This window comes from Wyeomyia smithii, chromosome 1 (assembly GCF_029784165.1).
Source record: "Wyeomyia smithii strain HCP4-BCI-WySm-NY-G18 chromosome 1, ASM2978416v1, whole genome shotgun sequence".
Taxonomy (NCBI): Eukaryota; Metazoa; Arthropoda; class Insecta; order Diptera; family Culicidae; genus Wyeomyia; species Wyeomyia smithii.
In genome coordinates, this window is record NC_073694.1 from 123,395,242 (window position 1) to 123,414,747 (window position 19,506).

The window sequence follows — 19,506 nt, forward strand, 5'->3', positions numbered from 1 at the left end:
GGCTTCTTGCTCAGGCAGAATATCATATAAATTTTCACTGCATAAGCTAGTTTCAGAAAGTGATGCCTCTCTTTTCCTCCCTGTAGCGATGCGTGGTTTCTTTTTTCGTCCTGCCATTTCAGGTGATACGAAAAAAGTTCAAATATAATATCAAATTGCAAGTATTGAGAAAGAAAGAAATAGGTAGTCTTGAGAAAGACTGATGTAAGTTAACTTCCAGGTAATCTTCAAAAGACACACTGACAAAACACAAACTTTGAAGCTATAGGCAGTCAAAGACTAGTCCACAAGCAACCGAAAATACGTCTGATCTATCGGGCAGCTCAAGACGCACTGCCAGTGGACTCTGCAGTGTACTTCTGCGTTTTCTCTGTAGAGTGATTCACCCCTCTTGTTTCCATCAGATGTCGAGTGAGTTGGAAGTGTGTTTGTCTCTCTGTAAGTTGGTTGAGACACTTTGGAGTGGAGGAAGAAGCAGTGCTGTGAAAGCATTTGCTACACGCAGGCTGTTACTGCCGTGATAAAATTAAATTCCATAACCCGCGCGAGCAGCGCCAATAAACTCAAAACGTAAATAAACAGAAGATCAAATTTCAATCGAATGCTCCCGCAGGTAGCATGTAGTAGCCATGCACTCACAGGTAGAACGATTGGCAACAAAATAGTAATTACGTAGGGTCAGCGTTTTGAGGCAGGTGGCTCACGCTGCCGTACTTTAAAGACTGTATTATACATTGATTTGTAAATATTGAATTGTAAGCGTAAAATTAGTATATAAGGAAATTTTGATTGAATAAAATCGAAGTTTATGGTTAGTCTGAATTTGGTCGTTTCATTGGACGGACCGAACCTTCCTATATTAATAAGTGATTACTCTTTGATTTCTCTTCAAGAAGCATAGACATCCACATTAGCGAGGACACTAGCTAGAAGACTTAATCAGGCCAGAGTGATCCTTACTGGTATACAGAAAATCCTTTAGAACGTAACCTATTTCCCCCTTCCAGACGTAAGGCCTTCGCTGTAGTAAGGCAACTAGCAGGAAACGGGAAAGGCCAGGTAGTCGTTGCTAACAGGAGTCTTGGTCCGCCTTGATTATCGGTTCCGCTCGCGTATTTAACTGTCGTTCGGTGACAAAGCCTTGTTAACCCGTACCTTCGCCCGGGGAGGCCGCGTAACGCGAAAACATATGGTGGCTCCAGAGAGGAGCAAGTGAACTCAAACTCTATTAACTCGATCGTGCGCGGTATCGGTAGCGTGTCGGACACTCGAAATAAAACCTAACATTAACAAAATGGTTAATTTGTGGATAACCCGAATGGGCACTGTCGGATGTGCATCGAATCCGACGAGAAAGGTGTACTTGTGGAATGCTGCGAATGTGACCGTTGGTTCCACTTGGCATGCGTGGCACTGAAGGACCCGCCGAGAAGTGAGGACTACTGGACATGCCAAAAATGCTACGAGATTGCAGAAAATCAGCAAAAGATGGAAGAAAAACTTAAGAAATTGGAAGCCCAAGCCAAAGGCAAACGAACACCATCGTCGGAAAGAACGACAACAACCGAAGAAATATTGCGTATTCATCAGAAAACTATGGAGGCTCTCGTTAAGCAGCTCCAAGTTAAACCCGAACCAACTTCAGATATCAGTCTGGCCCAACCCAATCAAAACGAAGATTGGACAATCTACCTGAAAAGGCAAGCTCTGGCTGACTTGCCTAGGTTTGATGGCGCGCCAAAAGATTGGCCAAAATTTAAGAAAACATACGAAGAAACCACAAAAGCAGGAGCTTTACTAATCTTGAAAACTTAAACCGGCTGCAAAAGGTTCTGCGTGGAAATGCCGCAAAAACTGTGAGTCAACTGCTGATCGACCCGGAGAATGTCAAGAAAATAATCGAAAGACTAGAAGAAACATACGGTCGACCAGAGGCGATTTATAACGAACTTCTCCACGAACTAATAAAAATTCGTAAGGAGAATAAAAGTGCATTATTAGAAATAGCAGATGCACTGGATAATCTCGTGAGTACAATAAATGTAATCAATTGTGCTCAATATCTGAACGACCCTCGTTTGGTCGATACTATAGTAAAGAAATTGCCCTATAATATTCAAATAAAGTGGGCTGAAGAATTGAGCAAAGAAAACATTCATTGCCCAGATTTAAAAATACTGAATGAATGGATAAAACCACTCGCCAAAATTCAGAGGATGGTTAACCCTTCGATCGAGAGCTCTGAAAGGAAGTCAAGAGTAAACATTCACCAAGATAACCGGAAAAAGTTCTACAACAAATGTCCCTTTTGCGAAAAGGACCACAAAGTGATACATTCAAAAAAATGAACACGGAAGCAAGGAGAAAAATTGTTACACAAAAACGACTTTGCTTTGGGTGTCTAGGCGCAAACCATCTAATGAAAGATTGCGAACGTGCTAGAACATGTGACATCGATAAATGCCAGGAAAAACATAGTAGATGGCTACATCCGAGAAATAAGAAAAACGTAGACAAGGCCAACAAAATGATGACGACGCCGAAAGAAGAAATCGTAGAAAAGCTTGTAACCACAGAAAACGCTTCATCTTCTAACTCTGGAACTACAAATCACCATCAAACATTCAGAAATAATATTTATTTCCAAATTATTCCCATAACACTTAGAAACAAGGGAAAGGAAGTAAATACGTTTGCTTTCTTAGACACCGGCTCATCACTAACTTTGATCGAGGAACAAATTGCTGATGATCTCGGCCTAGAGAGACGCTCGAATCCTCTCAAACTCACCTGGACGCAAAACGTCACCAAGCAATCGAACAGCAGGCAGGTACAAGTTACACTCGTCGGACCTTCAAAGAAACCATTTATCCTGAAGGGCGTAAGAACAATTGACAACCTCCAGCTACCAATTCAATCTCTAGACATGGATGCTATGAAAAAACAATACGATCATCTGAAAGGCTTACCCATTGAAAGCTATACGGTAGCACGACCATCAATACTAATTGGTCTCGACAACGCGCATTTACTAATGCCTATGGACAGAAGAATGTTAGACGAGAATTCTCCTATGGCTATGAGAACCAAACTAGGATGGATTCTCTTTGGTAACCTCAAGTTGAATATCGCACAAGACTATGTCATGGCAATACCGGAAAATGACGAGATGCGAAACATGATGAAGCGGTATCTCAGCACAGATAGATTTTGGAGTCAAAACAGTCGAAAGTCTGCCAAAGGGTAAGGAGGACAAAAGAATTGAAGTAATAATCAACGACACACTGGAATATCTAGGGAATAGATACGAAATTGGAATGCTGTTCAGAGAGGACGATGTCAAATTCCCTGACAGTTACCAAAACGCCTTAAGACGATTAACTCTGTCAGAGAAAATGCTTGCGAAAAATGAGAAACTCAAGCAATGGGCCATACTTAACTTTAAAGAGTACGTTGCGAAAGGATATGCCAGAAAATTAACACCAGCAGAATTACTTACACCTACAAACAAAGTTTATTATCTACCACACTTTATCGTCATAAATGAAAACAAGAACAAACCAAGATTAGTGTTTGACGACAAAGCAGAAGTTAAGGGTGTCTCATTAAACTCAACCCTTTTACCGGGGCCGGACGCCACAACATCGATCTTCGGAATATTACTACGTTTTAGAGAAGGAAACATAGCGATAAGCGGTGACATCCAGGAAATGTTTCATCAAGTGAGAATTCGTCCGGAGGATCAGCACGTACTACGCTTCTTATGGAGAGATTGCGATACATCAAAACCACCGGAAGTATACGTCATGATGGTTATGATATTTGGCGCCACCTGTTCACCGGCCTGCGCTCAAATGGTAAAAAACTTTAATGCGAAAAAATTCGAAAAAACTCACCCCGCCGCAGCAACCGCTATTGTAAAACAACACTACGTCGACGATTACCTAGACAGCTTCCACACTAAAGAAGAAGCAGTCAAACAGTTAACGATGTTATAACAATCCACGAAAAGGGAGGTTTCTTCATAGGAAACTTCATATCAAACACACGCGAATTACTTCACTCACTCCCCGAAAACCGGTTAATGGATTCAAACAAGAAAGATATAACTGACAAAGAGTCTCACGTAGAAAGGGTCCTGGGGCTACACTGGAATACACAACACGATTATTTTAGTTACCAACTAAGGTTGGATAAACTAAATGCAGAAGCATTAAAAACGTTAAACACACCGACAAAAAGAGAAGTACTTTCATTCGTGATGAGTATCTATGACCCGCTCGGATTAATATCGCACAAAATTATAGAAGGAAAAATAATCCTCCAAGAATGACATAAGGAATCGATGGAATGGGACGACACAATCACGTCACGCATTCTGCCCCGATGGCGAAATTGGATCAGTACGTTAAAACTGATGGGAAATCTAAAAATCCCAAGAAGTCTTCACATAAAAATCGGAGCACCTCTAGAACTCCACACGTTCGTAGATGCAAGTGAAAATGCGTTTGCCGCAGTAATTTACATAAAATGCGGAAATACCGTTAGCCTTGTGGCAGCTAAATCGAGAGTAGCACCTATTAAAACACTTTCAATACCACGATTAGAGTTGCAAGCAGCTGTGCTAGGCTCCCGGCTAGCAGAAACAATAGTAAATGAAATACGTCCGACAATATCAAAAAGAATATATTGGTCTGACTCGCAAACAGTCTTAGCATGGATTCGATCTGATCATCGTAAATATAAGCCTTTCGTGGCTCACCGCATAGGAGAAATTCTAGATACAACAACCGTACAACAGTGGCGTTGGGTCCCATCGCTGCAAAACCCAGCCGACGAAGCAACGAAGGAAGTGAAAAGAAAATCTTTTTGGATAAATGGACCTGGATTCCTGCATCTTCAGGAAAACAACTGGCCTACGCAAAAACCAATTGAAGAAACCTCAGAAGAATCTAAGGATATATTAGCACTACATATAACAACAGAAATACAGCAATATGATTTCATACGAGAAAACCGCTACTCAAATTACTGGAAACTAGTTCAACACCTAGTATACTACATATTTTGGATCGCAGAAAGGAAACATTTCATAAAAGCTATAAACAGAAATGATCGAGACATCGTCGAAAATACGCTTTACAAAAAGGCCCAATTCCTGTCGAAATGATGGACCTAACTAAAAATAAACAATTAACCAAGCAAGGTCCTTTATCAAGCCTGCGACCAGTGCTGGACGAGAATGGCGTCATGCGTAGGAGAGGACGGTTAGAAACTTATCCGCATTGAAAAACTCGGCCAGACAGTTAATAATCCTTCCTCAAAAACACCACATTACCCATCTCCTTGTGAGATCATACCATGAAAAATACCTTCACCACGGAGATGAAACAGTAATCGGGGCACTTCAAACCAAATATTGGATTCTAGCAGTACGCGCCGTGCTGAAAAATGTTAAAACACACTGCCAACAATGCATCATCTGGAGAACGAAGCCTAATCCACCACTGATGGCGGCGCTACCCGACTTTAGAGCAAAACCAGATTTACATGCGTTCACGCATACAGGTGTTGATTACTTCGGCCCATTCGAAGTAAGAGTCCATAGATCCATAGAAAAGCGCTGGGGAGTATTGTTCACCTGCTTGTCGAGCCGAGCAGCACACATTCAAATGGCCGAAAAATTAGATACCGACAGTTTCCTAACATGTTTCAAAAACTTTCAAAACAGAAGAGGAAAGGTTTCCCATATGTACAGCGATAACGGCACGAACTTTATAGGTGCCGGGAATGAAATAAGAGAGCTACAAGCATGGGCGAATAAGATAAACACCACGATGGAGAAAGGACAATCGGCAGCACTCGAAATACAATGGTCATTTAACCCACCCGCAGCACCACATTTCGGCGGTGCATGGGAACGTTTAGTAAAAATCATAAAGACTTCCTTGAAAAATATGTTTAAGAGTTGTAAAATGCCTACACCAGAACTACTAAGAGCCGGCTTCATCCAGGCAGAGTTTCTGCTTAATTCCAGACCGCTTACTCATATACCGCTCGAAACGTTCGACGATGAAGTTCTAACACCGTTTCACATATTGATCGGACGAGCAGGAGAACATGTATCCCCAATTGCACCAACAGTAGATGGATTTAATAAAGAACAATGGAAGCTAGCGCAACACTACGGACAACTCTTTTGGGATCGTTGGAAAACAGAATACCTCCCAACATTAATAAAAAGAAACAAATGGACCGAGGAGATCATTCCACTTAAAGAAAACGATACCGTCATCATCACAGACGACAACGTACCAGCTGGAAGATGGTTGAAGGGGCGTATAATAAAAACATACCCCGATAAAGATGGACAAGTCAGAAAGGCTGACATACAAACGGAAAAGGGCATTATAAAAAGAGCAGCGACGAAAATAGCGGTTCTCGACGTTACAAAGAAGGAGAAACCAGAAGACGCTCAACATCTCCCATCAACGAGCATGCCAGAACAACACGTCATGATCATACACAACGACGTTAGCATCAAGGACAACGTAATCAACAACAGCAATAACAGCAACAACCACTCCAATCAAAACAACGACAAGGTCATCAATACGAAACGTAAACTAGCGGACGAAAATTTCTCTAACTGGGGAAAAAGAAATAAACTGGATATTGACAAAATTAAGGAACTAAGAGACCAACATCTAAAAGACATCCACCCCGAACTATACCAGAACGAAATAAGCGGATCAAACCATGCAGTTGGATTAAGGCACTTCTACTCAGCACCACGTTGTTATCAATCATATCTCCAGCAACATCTCTAAGAATTCAGCCGATCAACAAGGACGGTCTTATATTTCACCATGAAGGAACGTGTATTGTACAAAGGGGACTATGGACCTCAGAAATAGAAACAAACATTAAACCTCTAGAAGATATAAAACACATTGAAGACATGCAAACAAATTTAGGAAATGCATTAAGTAAAATATCAAGAATAATCAAAGACGACACCATTATCGAATCAGCGATAGCAGTAGAGCAACAATGTGTAGTTGCCATCGAAGATATACAAACAATGTTTCAAGAAAAAATGAAAAGAATGAAACGCAGCAAAGGTATTTTTGGGTTTTTGAAAGATTTAGTATTCGGAGGTGACGATTTAGAAGACCAACTACAAATAATACATCATGAAGATAACCTAAAGTTACATCAGTTATCTAATCTCATTAATACATTAGACGAAAAAACAAACACTTTGAAAACACAACTCAGCAAAAAAAAATTTTAGTATTCAGGGAAAGTTAGATCATTTAACAAACCAATATAATTCAAAAAGAGCTGATATTGCAGTAAAAAAGTTGTTGGAAACCATAGTGCTCGTTCGACAAATTACCGAAAGCACTTTAAATAAGTATAAATTAGTTCAACGAAATCCTATTCCAGAAACAGAGAGGCTACAAATACTTGCCAAAATAGAGGAGAAAATCCCAAATGATTGTATGGTTCCAAAAGAACAATTTGCAAGCCATTATGAAATCACCTTAAAAAAAGATGCACTTCACATAATAATGAAAACAATTATTATAAATAGAGAGAAATTCTACTATTCAGAACTATTTCAGAATTATTCCAATCCCTAGAGTTTACAATAGATCCATCATAACGATAAATAATTCATTTATAGCGATCAATCACCAAGAACAATACTTTTATATTTTTAAAGATGTAACTAAACTTAATGAAAGTTATTATATGACTCATCAAAATACTTTTCTTACGGAACCAGATTGCATTGTAGCTGCCATGCTGCATAAACTACCAAAAGAAATGAAATCCACGAGAAATAATTATACATTGTGGTCAAACAACCACAACACCACCACATTACGCAGCAATAATTTACATGGAACCTGAATGCGAAATTCGTTCAAAAAACAGTGTAACATACTCAAGCAATACTAGAGAATCAAAAAGTAGGAAGATTTTTTTCAAATTTAAAAATGAAATTCCACACGAAATAGATGAAAAACAAATAGCCGCATATACAGACATAACTGATGACATTACAACCACATCAAGTGGCAAAATCCAACCAATAAGCAATCATCATTTGCTAACTCTAATTATCATTTTACTAACAACAATACTTTTAGCTATAATTGTTACTGTTCTATATTATATATTGCAAAAACAGAAAACCAGGAGACAACAAATTACACAATATCCACTACCTCAACCCAGAAAAAGGAAACCATGGCCAAAACCAATTATAAGAATAAATGAAGATGCATTATAATATTTATCACGACAGATGTTAAGGTGGCGTAACTTTTCAGTTACGGGGGCCGGAATGTTACTGCCGCGATAAAATTAAATTCCATAACCCGCGCGAGCAGCGCCAATAAACTCAAAACGTAAATAAACAGAAGATCAAATTTCAATCGAATGCTCCCGCAGGTAGCATGTAGTAGCCATGCACTCACAGGTAGAACGATTGGCAACAAAATAGTAATTACGTAGGGTCAGCGTTTTGAGGCAGGTGGCTCACGCTGCCGTACTTTAAAGACTGTATTATACATTGATTTGTAAATATTGAATTGTAAGCGTAAAATTAGTATATAAGGAAATTTTGATTGAATGATCGAAGTTTATGGTTAGTCTGAATTTGGTCGTTTCATTGGACGGACCGAACCTTCCTATATTAATAAGTGATTACTCTTTGATTTCTCTTCAAGAAGCATAGACCTCCACATTAGCGAGGACACTAGCTAGAAGACTTAATCAGGCCAGAGTGATCCTTACTGGTATACAGAAAATCCTTTAGAACGTAACCTATTTCCCCCTTCCAGACGCATAGGCCTTCGCTGTAGTAAGGCAACTAGCAGGAAACGGGAAAGGCCAGGTAGTCGTTGCTAACACGAGTCTTGGTCCGCCTCGATTATCGGTTCCGCTCGCGTATTCAACTGTCGTTCGGTGACAAAGCCTTGTTAACCCGTACCTTCGCCCGGGGAGGCCGCGTAACGCGAATAACACAGGCACTTACTGAAAGGGAAGTGTGCGGTGAATTTTTTCTCCGCTCTTCCCACTTACTAAGAAGAATGACAAGCATGCTCCCCCCTGCTCCACATGTAACAACATGTAACGCAAACTCAAACCTCTACCTTCATGCGTTACGTAATTTGTGTACGACGCCAAACGACATAGATCAGCTTCATTCCCGAAAAAAAAAATTACGATGTATTCTGCGGAGAGAACATTTAATGGACAATTTTTCATTGTAATGATATTCAATGTAAGATTTATGCATTCACAATGAAAAACATAGTTAAATCATTGTATAACTATGTACAATTACAGCAACTTTTAGGTTTTTTATGTTATTTTTTGGGTTCATAGGTAATGAGTAGGGGCCTGTGAATTTATTCATGGTGTAATGAACCCATACGCTTCGATTGGACTTAGTAACTTTGAAGAGAACATTGAAGTTAGTCGTTGAGCTCATCAAGGCCTCATTAATGTACATATTGATGCAAGGATAGGAGCTTCAAGTTGTACATATTAATGCAACGGTAGAAGATATAAGAGAGTTTCAATGGCTTTCAACACGGTTAAAGAATCATTCCGTGTCGAAGACTCGACAGAAACGGACGTGCAAAGAGGTCGTTCCATTATAACTCGGTCTGTGTGTACGAATAGCCAAACAAAAGAGAAGATAATCCGTGTTCAAGGCCAACTGACTAGTGTGTTGTGTCGTTACGTGGAGTGATTCCATACCCGGCGCACTGCGATGTCGCCGTATTGTAGCGAAGCTACCGGCTGCAGCTTTGATCTTGCGGTGTGCAGTGGAAAGATAATCCGCGTTCAAGGCTAACTGACAAGTGAGTTGTGTCGCTGCGTGAAGTGATTCCGCACCGGCCCCCTGCAGTGTGACTGTAACGGCTGCAGCTTCGAACGATCGGACAACCAACCCTGCTGGAAGGAAGAAGTAAAGAGGTACGTGTTCTTGTCGGCGCTAGTGCGCTAGATTTAGCGCGATGGATGTAGATCCCTCGCCTCCGACGCCACAATCACCGAACTCACCCGATCCTATCCCTCCTGCCTCCTCTTCCATTGTTAACTCTCCAGTTCCCTCCCTTGTCAGGTTTTATCCAGACGGAACAGCAGGTTCACGTTTCGTTGCATACTATCAGCCAAAAGTAGGACCAAAATCAAAATCGCCTGATATTCTGCAAATTTCGAAAGACCTGACGTCAAACTTCAAGGCCGTGACCGAAATTATGAAGGTCAGACCAAACAAGCTCCGTGTTGTGGTCAATGACCTCCAACAGGCCAACGATACAGCTTATTTCGAGCTTTTTACGCGGGCGTATCGCGTATACATACCCGCCCGAGACGTGGAGATCGACGGTGTCGTGACCGATCTGAATCTGCCCGTCATGAGCCTCCTGAAGGATGCCGTTGGCTGCTTTAAGAACGGCAGCCTTCCTGTGGTTACAATTATCTACTGTAAGCAATTGCAGTCTGTGTCGCGATAAAAAAGTGTATACTCCGTCAGACTCGTTTCGTGTTACGTTCGCCGGGTCTGCATTGCCAAGCCACGTCTCGATCCACCGGGTTCGTCTACCTGTGAACTTATTTGTATCCCGTTTAATGAACTGCACCAATTGCAAGCAGTTAGGTCACACAGCTGCTTACTGCTCCAATAAGGCACGGTGCGGTAAGTGTGGAGAGAACCATGCTGAGGATGCTGAAAAATGTATCCACTGCGGGGAGAATCAGCTTGAGCTCTCCACTTGCGCGGAGTACCACAGCGCAAGGATAAATTAAAACGGTCTCTTAAAGAGCGTTACCACTTCTACTATAACATTGAACCCCTTTGATCTGTTGTCTTCTGATGAAACCGATTCTTGGGAAGTCTAGAAAGAGGAAAAATATTTTCTCTGCTAGGCTCCCCCGCAAAGGTCATAAGAATGAATTAGACAACCAAAACAAAAAGTGCCGCGGAAAAATCGAAGCACACATCTCCTGTGCTTGTTCCAGAAGGAGTTCCCAGCACTTCCAGGAACATCTTAAACCCCAGTTGCTCCTTTTGCAAATCCAGGTAACCAAATAAACTCTGGATTGGTGAAATTTTCTGACATTGTGGACTGGATTTTTCAACCTTCAATATACCTGATTCAATCAAAAAATTTCTTGCTGTATTCCTCCCAACAGTTAGATCATTCTTGAAGCAGTTGACTGCCCAATGGCCCTTTCTTGCAGCGATCGTATCCTTCGATGGCTAATTCATCTGCTAATCTGAAGGATTCTACCTCTGTCTCACAGTGGAATTGTAGAAGTATTTTACCAAAAATTGATTCATTTAAAGTTCTAATAAATAAAAACAAATGTGAAACTTGGCTTACTTCAAACATTGATCTTAACTTCCATGATTTTAATATTACCCGCCTCGATCGAGATACGCCACCAATTCATATTCCGTATGACCTCAAACGGAATATCGATTGGAAGTTATACGAGGAAATGGTTTCAGAAGCTGTCGAGTCGATTCAACATCATCCACCACTTGAAGAATACAACCTCCTCGCGGGCTTGATTCTCGACGCCGCGTTGCAAGCCTGAACGAAAAAATATCCCAAAATATCGTAACGATCAAAGAACGGCCTTCCACTCCGTGGTGGGACATAGAGTGCTTCGATGTCTACACTCAAAGATCCGACGCGTCTTTGGCCTATCAGAAGAAAGGTATACCTGACGACTATATACGGTATTCGGAGCTCGACTAAAGCAAAGAAACGCGGATATTGGCGTCGATTTGTAAACGAGACGTCGAGGGAGACATCGATGAGCACTCTTTGGAACACAGCCAGAAAAATGCGTAATCGCGTAGCGGTCAACGAAAGCGAAGAGTCTTCAAGTAGGTGGATATTTGATTTTAACAAGAAAGTATGTCCGGACCAGGGTTGCCAATGTTCCAGTTTGAACTGGATTCCTCCAGTTTTTTTTCAAGTGATCCTGTTTGAAATATTTTTAAATCCATTTGTTTCGTTTTATCTCAACCATGTCATGCAGTCTTTAATTTGGCCGTGTTTCGTGTGAGAAGATAGAATTCTGAAAATGCTGTTCAGAATTATCAAAAGATTTCATCAATCTACAAAATTTACGTTCCGACAACCAATCGGAGCTTAAGTGAATAAAAAACTGGATAAAACTGGAAAATATCTGGAAAAACTGAAGGATTTTGGGAATAAACTTTTTGACTGGATCACGTGAAAAAACTGAAGGAATCCAGTTTAAACTGGAACATTTGCAACCCTGCCTGCAACAATAATGCACCTGGGTTAGATAGAATCAAATTCAACTTGTTGAAGAATCTACCCGGAACTACAAACTTATTCAATAAGTTCCTTGAGCAAAACATTGTACCGCAGGATTGGAGCCAAGTGAAGGTGATCGCCATTCAAAAACCGGGAAAACCAGCTTCTGATCACAACTCTTATAAGCAGATTGCAATGCTATCCTGTATCCGGAAATTGATAGAAAAAAAGATACTCCGTCGTTTAGACCACTGCGTCGAATCAAATGGTCTGCTATCAGATACCTAATTTGGTTTCCGCTGTGCCAAAGGGACGAATGATTATCTTGCGTTGCTTTTAACAGATCTTTAGCTGGCGTATGTATGCTCGCAAAGAAGTAATGGCGTCTGCGTTCTTAGACATTAAGGTGGCTTTTGATTCCGTTTCTGTTGACATTCTTTCGGGCAAACTTCACCGACAAGGATTTTCTCCTATTTTGAACAATTTTCTGCACAATTTGTTATCCGAAAAGCATATGCATTTTACGCATGGCGATTTGGCAACTTTTCGCATTAGCTACATGCTTAAACCCCCTTTCTTACAATTTTTATGTAAATGACATCGACGAATGTCTGGCAGACGACAGCGTGGTCTCTGTTACAGGAGCCAAAACTGCCGATTTGCAAGGACCATTGCAAGATACCTTGGACAATTTGTCTGCTTGGGCTTTGCAGCTAGGTATCTAATTCTCTCCGGAGAAGACTGAGATAGTAGTTTTTTTTTTCTAGAAAGCATGAACCTGCGCAGCTCCATTCACAATTAATGAATACTGAGAATAGGTTATGTTTTCATTTAATTCTAATACAAAAATGTAGTAGAATTAAATAGAAACTTAACCTATTCTCAATATTCAATTCCATTCTACTAAGACGCTCAAAAAAAATTATTTTACACAAGTATCTTGGTGTCTGGTTCGACTCTAAAACACATTAGGTATCTGATGAAAAAATGCCAACAAAGAGCGAATTTTCTTCGTACAATAACCGGATCATGGTGGGGAGCCCACCCAGGAGACCTTATAAGGCTTTACCAAACAACGATATTGTCTGTAATTGAGTACGGGTGTTTCTGCTTCCGCTTCGCAGCAATCACACATTTGATCAAATAGAAGCGAATGTAATATCTTTTCTTCTGTATCGCCTTAGGTTGCATGCAGTCGACCCATACGATGAGTTTGGAGCTCTTATCTGTAGTTCTACCATTAAAAACCGCTTCTGGAGCCTGTTTTCACGTATTCTCATCAAATGTGGTGTCTTGAACCGCTCTGTGGTTGAAAATTTTGAAAGGTTAATTGAACTTAATACTCAAACCAGTTTTATGACATTGTATTTCAATCTGTAACCTCCAGTTAGGCTACAAAACTTAATTTAGAAAATAAAGAGCCATATTCGTTTCCTAGTATTTCAATATAGGCATTCAAATACCATAGATTAAATTGATACACCTTTTTATTTATTATTAGAATAATCCTTGCTCATTTGAAGTAACTGTTATACTCTAGACAAATTACAATTTGAATTTCTCGTATAAAAATACCCAAACCCCCTTGGTCCCTATTTGTCATTTTCCCATTCCTCGACCGTAAATATCGATCATCAGCAAGTGGGGCGCATTTCACGTACGAGTTGTCAAATCCGGCGAAGACGTCAACTCTGCCCAACACAGACATCACGGTATATAATGCCTTGGACGGACCGAGGACAGCTCTCTTTTACAATTTGAAGTGACCCGAAAAACACTGCTCTGGATCGATTAGCCGTCGTCGTCATTACCAGCGTCTGGTAACTGATAAAGTGAAGTGAAATTAATTAAAAGCTGGAGCCATTCTGGTCAGTATCCCCGCCTGCGGACGCTACTCCGATCGAATCACCGGAACGTACGTCAGTCGCCTCGCCTGGTGACGCCTGAAGGGGAGATTTTCCGTCCGGACCGCATAGAACATCTGGGATCGCTTCGGACAGATCGCCCGTCTGAACCTTGGCGAGATTATGCCAGTCGAGCTGCATGGCCAGGCGCCGTCAACCGGTAACGTCTAAAGGAAAACGGCAGCACTCACGCTGCAACAACCGTGGACAACAACTCTACCAGTCTCAGGATGTCAGCAGCTATCCTTGTCCAGTCGGCCACTAGGGTGGTCGTAGCGTCATCGGTGCAAAAAAAAGCGGTTCGTAAATCCATAACTATACTTTCCTAACAAAGCCCCTCCAAGATTGTAATTTTAAATGAATAAATAGATTTGTGAATGCAATGAACATATCTTTAACACTGATAATTTAACGGAAAAGCCACTTGGTGATAATCTTCCTCGTCTTGATTTGTTTCGCCCTGAGTGGTTCCAAGAGGAACAAAGAGAATACTTACAAATCACATGTCACAAAATATGACCCATTCTTCGAATATTCCAAATCGTGTCAACTTATCAAATAATTTTGATTCCACTGTGTTTTTCGATACATCCATGATAGAAGAAACTCGTGGAATCCCGGATTACATACGCGTGCAGCAGGTCCTTAAAATTTTTTCCAAGAAATATCGACACTTCAACTGCGACAATATGTTCTACACTGACGGATCACTTCTCGATGGGTCCACTGGCTTCGGTATCTTCAATAACAATTCGACCGTTTCCCATAAGCACAGAATTAGCTGCAATGCAGCACACCCTAGGGATTATCGAAAAAATGCCCACGGACCTTTATTTCATCTTTACGGACAGTCTCAGTTCCATTGAGGCTCTCCGATCCATGAACGATGTTGAGCACTCTACGTATTTCCTGAGGATAAAAAGGGAACATTTTAGTGCTTTATCCGAAAAATCTTCTCAGATTACTTTAGTGTGGGTCCCTTCTCACTGCTCGATACCAGGCAATGAGAAAGCGGACTCTTTGGCTAAGGTGGGCGCAACTAACGGCGAAATTAATGAAAGACCAATTGCCTTTAATGAATTTCTTTCACTTGTACGTCAGAATGCGATCATCAGTTGGCAAAATTCTAGGACTAAAGGGGAACTGGGAAGGTGATTACATTAAATTATACCCGACGAACTTGTGGTTCAAGGGGTTGGATGTAGGTCCAGATTTCATTTGCGTGATGTCTCGGCTTATGTCCAATCACTATAGATTTGATGTGCATCTCCGTCGGGCTCGGAGAAAGTGGTATCTGTGCCTGTGGTGAAGGTTATCACGACATGGAGCATGTTGTTTGATCATGCCTTGTACACCGTGACGCCAGGTCTAAATTAATAGCTTCCCTTCAGGTCGGAGGTAGGCAACCGGCTGCTCCTGTTCGTGATGTCTTGGCGAGCCTTGACCTACCCTACATGTCCCTTATATACGGTTTCCTAAAATCCATCCATGCCCCACTCTAGTCCCATCTCTTCCGCCTACATCCAACAAACGGCAAGAACACACTTAGATCTCCGATTTGGAACCAGTAACCAGACTCCGCACGAATCCGACAGGACCCGAGGAATACAAGCCTTCCATTATTTCCTGGCTCAGTGTCACATCAAGATACCCAGTAAACAAACAACCAGTAATTAAAAAACATGTTAGTTTTAATTTTAGAATTAAATTCAGCTCGTAGTGATGGATCGAAGCAAGTTGTGATCAAGAACAGACGTGAAAATGTTTCTCGTCGAAATATTTTCATTTTTTCCTAGTTTCTGTAAGTTATAAATTTTGTATCCGAAAAAGGGATGTGTCTACGTTCATTGGATGAAAGCCGTTGTTGTTCCGGTGTGTTTTGATTTCGCAAAGACCAGAAAAGAGGTTGGAGGCGGCAACCGAAGAAACACTAAATTTGGATTCCAGCTTTCTGTCGATAAAAACAAAGGGGTCGAATATGAGAAGGATATAAATACCTAGTCCTAAAACTGGTGAGAGCGTTCCTTTTTACTTCTTATTTCACTTTAACTATGTTCAATGTACATGAAGTTAGAGTATTTCGTGCTATGTTGAAACTGCACCTTTCCATCATCGTTTGAAGAAGTACCGAAAACAAAATTTAAAGTAAGGCGTAGTTTGGCTAACATTAATAGGTACATTTGAAAAAATGCAAATGTAAATGTAATGACAAAATAATTTACAGCTGCTTACTGGAAAGGTTCATTCATTCGTTATGAATTTTATAATTCTCAGTTCAGTCCAGCTCGGCTCAGCTAGGTATCAGGTCAGATTCAATTTAGTTCTAGTTTAGTTAAATTTCAGGTTTTTATTTAGCTAAAGTTCAGCTTCAGTTAAGTTTTGGTTCAGTTTTATTTCATTTACAAAGTTCAAATTCAGTCCTGACTAGTACGGCTAACGTTTTGGGCGTGTGGATTGTCTGCTTTGTAAAGGTCTACATTTAAGGTGTTTTTTTTTTGCTAAAATGGTGCGTTTTTTGTGAGTAGGTACTACAGTACTACTATGGCATGGCAGTATTCACGGAGATACTTTTTATGAAATTGGCTTGAAACATTTCCAAATGCAAGTGAGTGTCGTCGAATACGTACAGACCTTAAATATTTCGCGTGGCATATCTTGCTTGCAAGTTAGCTTTGCTCAATAGGTATTTTTTTAGCGTAATAGGCTTTGTGATGCTAAAATTCTGCGTAAAACATGGCATTATTTATTAAAATGTGACCAGAGCTTATAATACAATTCCTATCTTGTGATGCTCGTAGAGATGCAGTGGTACCCGCGGTCTCTAAATAAAACAGCATCATAACCCTGTTCCTTCCCAAGTAGTACAGCTCTTTGGTCGTGGCCGGCGTCGTTATTGGTCAGTTCTTTTACAGTTCTTTGATCAATTGTGAACTAATGAAAATTGCACAATGAGAATGTAATGCTAGTCCCAAGCACTATTCATCTGGTTCATTTTGCAATTTTGTTGGTTCGACTAATCACGGAGTGCAACTACGGGCAGTCTACCTAAGCTAAGCTAAGCTAAGCTAAGCTAAGAGTTACTCCAAGGTATTTGACGTTATTTAAGTGAGAGAAGCTCACCGTTTAGCCTAATATCATTACGCATAATCTTTTTCCTACGTGTAAATGGGACAATAGTGGTTTTTGAATGATTTACGTTTAAGCCTTCCCTATCGCACCACGAGAAAATAATGTTCTAGGAAATTTGCATTCGGTTTGCGATGATATCATCATACTTGCCACGAACAATAATCACAATATCATCAGCGAATCCAACTATTTCAAAGCCTTCTTCCATCATTTTTTTGAGAAGATCATCAACTATTAATGACCACAGTAGAGGAGATATCACACCTCCTTGCGGGCACCCTTTTATAGCTTTTACATTTATATTAGAGCTTGCTGATATTTTTTTTTTTTTTTTTGATAAAATCTCGTTTATCCAATTAATAATGCAATTGTCAAAACCACGTTTCTCCATTGCAGCAGTGATTGAATAATGATATGAATTATCAAATGCCCCTTCAATATCGAGGAAGGCTGCAAGCGAAATTTCTTTTGCTGCAAATTTTTTTTCTAGTTTTGTAGCTAAAGTATGGAGTACAGTTACCAAGCCAGCGGATATGATAAAAAATTGTACGATAAAAATTTCTCGTTTGTTTTAGGTGCGGGAATATTTATGATATAGGTTTTTTTTTTTGAAGGTTAGTTCTTTTTCAACCAAGTAGATTTTTCTAAACCCACCCAGCTGATGCGATGCTGACCTGACGGGCCACTTGTCGTGGGCTCGACTCTCGGCTCGGGAGAAACTGTTGGTGTCGGTGGGATCGTGGTGCTGGCCCCGCAATTGTCATGTACACTTGACGGTTGGTAGCGGGATCTGTTTGTGGTGAACGGATGGTCGTGTTCCGAGTCGAAATGCGGCACCAAGGCTTTGCTTTTTTCGATTTTCCTAAGTTTGCATATAACTTAAAGCCGCGATCTAGATTCTCATGACTTTAAAAAAGTGTCATGTGTTTTAGAGCAAGCGAAAGTTCACCAACCATTTTGATATACTTGGAGCAAAACTCTTCATACAGCAGACATGTAGAGTCTAAATGAATGTAAAAATGTGGATGTAATTTTTTTTAAAAGTAATTTGTTCAAAACAGCACTACTTTTGATCATTTTTGGTTATAATTAATCGATCAAACTTTGTTTGTATCCTAGGCGGTTTTTTTTTGCTGTTTACTAATTCATATTTTTTCCAGAGAGCGAGTAATGGCGCTATAACCATAAGCTGAAAATGCTAGGACTAGAGTTAGTACTCAAGTTCCAACCGTAACAGTTGAAGCGAGTAAAGGCGCTATATCCTTGGTTTTGAAACCCGAACATGAGGAGGAAATACCTATATTCCATCCCAGGAGATTGGTCAACAAAGGAGTGTACTTTCTTAGCTTTGGCACTCCCAACGAATTATATGACTTCTTACATACGGAACGGTTGGTACGGATTGCCCCCGTTCTTAGATTACATTGTATTATATTGCGCTACACAGTAGGCCTGGCCGTTGACAAGAAAAATGTATGGAAATCATTTTTTTTAAATGGTGGATATCATTTTCCAGGATCCTTTCAAGTACTGGCTGTGTTAGTGTAGACTAGACTAGACTAGAATTAAATTCAGCTCGTAGTCGGCAGCAGGGATAAAAAAAATACTTTTAGTTTTTAAGATACTAAAATTAACTGGCGCCGTAAACATTCTGTTGTATTGTGTCGTGTCACATAAATGTTGTGAAAAAAACACGGTTAGAGAATATGCAAACCATTTTGTACTAATTGTGTATGCAGCTGATGAGTGATACGATTTTTCGAGATGATTCTTCTGCAGGAGATAAATGTAACATTGCCATACCAAACTATTTTGGATACACATTGAGTAAAGTTTAGTGCCAATACTGCAACCATACTTATTGAGAAAATAGTAATTTTTCCTCTTAATTTTTTTTAATTGAAATATAATAGGATTGGGAACATCTTCTAAGCAGCTTTAGGAACCGCCTGTGTATTGAGGCGAAATACTCGAAATATGTAAAGTGAAATTCAAACAGAAGTATATCAATCTGTTCTCTATCTTTTTCTCTGTCTGAACTGGTTTTCAGATTATGAAACTAAGTTAGCAAACTTTAACAATAATCAACTAAAGTTACCAATCGAGGGACACTATTCCAATCACCCCGAACCTATTTTAAGCAGTTT

The 19,506-nt window shown here is 40.3% G+C and overlaps 1 protein-coding gene across 1 annotated transcript in view; it reads left to right on the plus strand.

The window, feature by feature from the left end:
* The window catches only part of LOC129718271 (glycine dehydrogenase (decarboxylating), mitochondrial-like), a 72,115-nt gene that overhangs the window by 40,116 nt on the left and 12,493 nt on the right, over positions 1-19,506 (plus strand). The gene's annotated exons all lie outside the window — the stretch shown is intronic.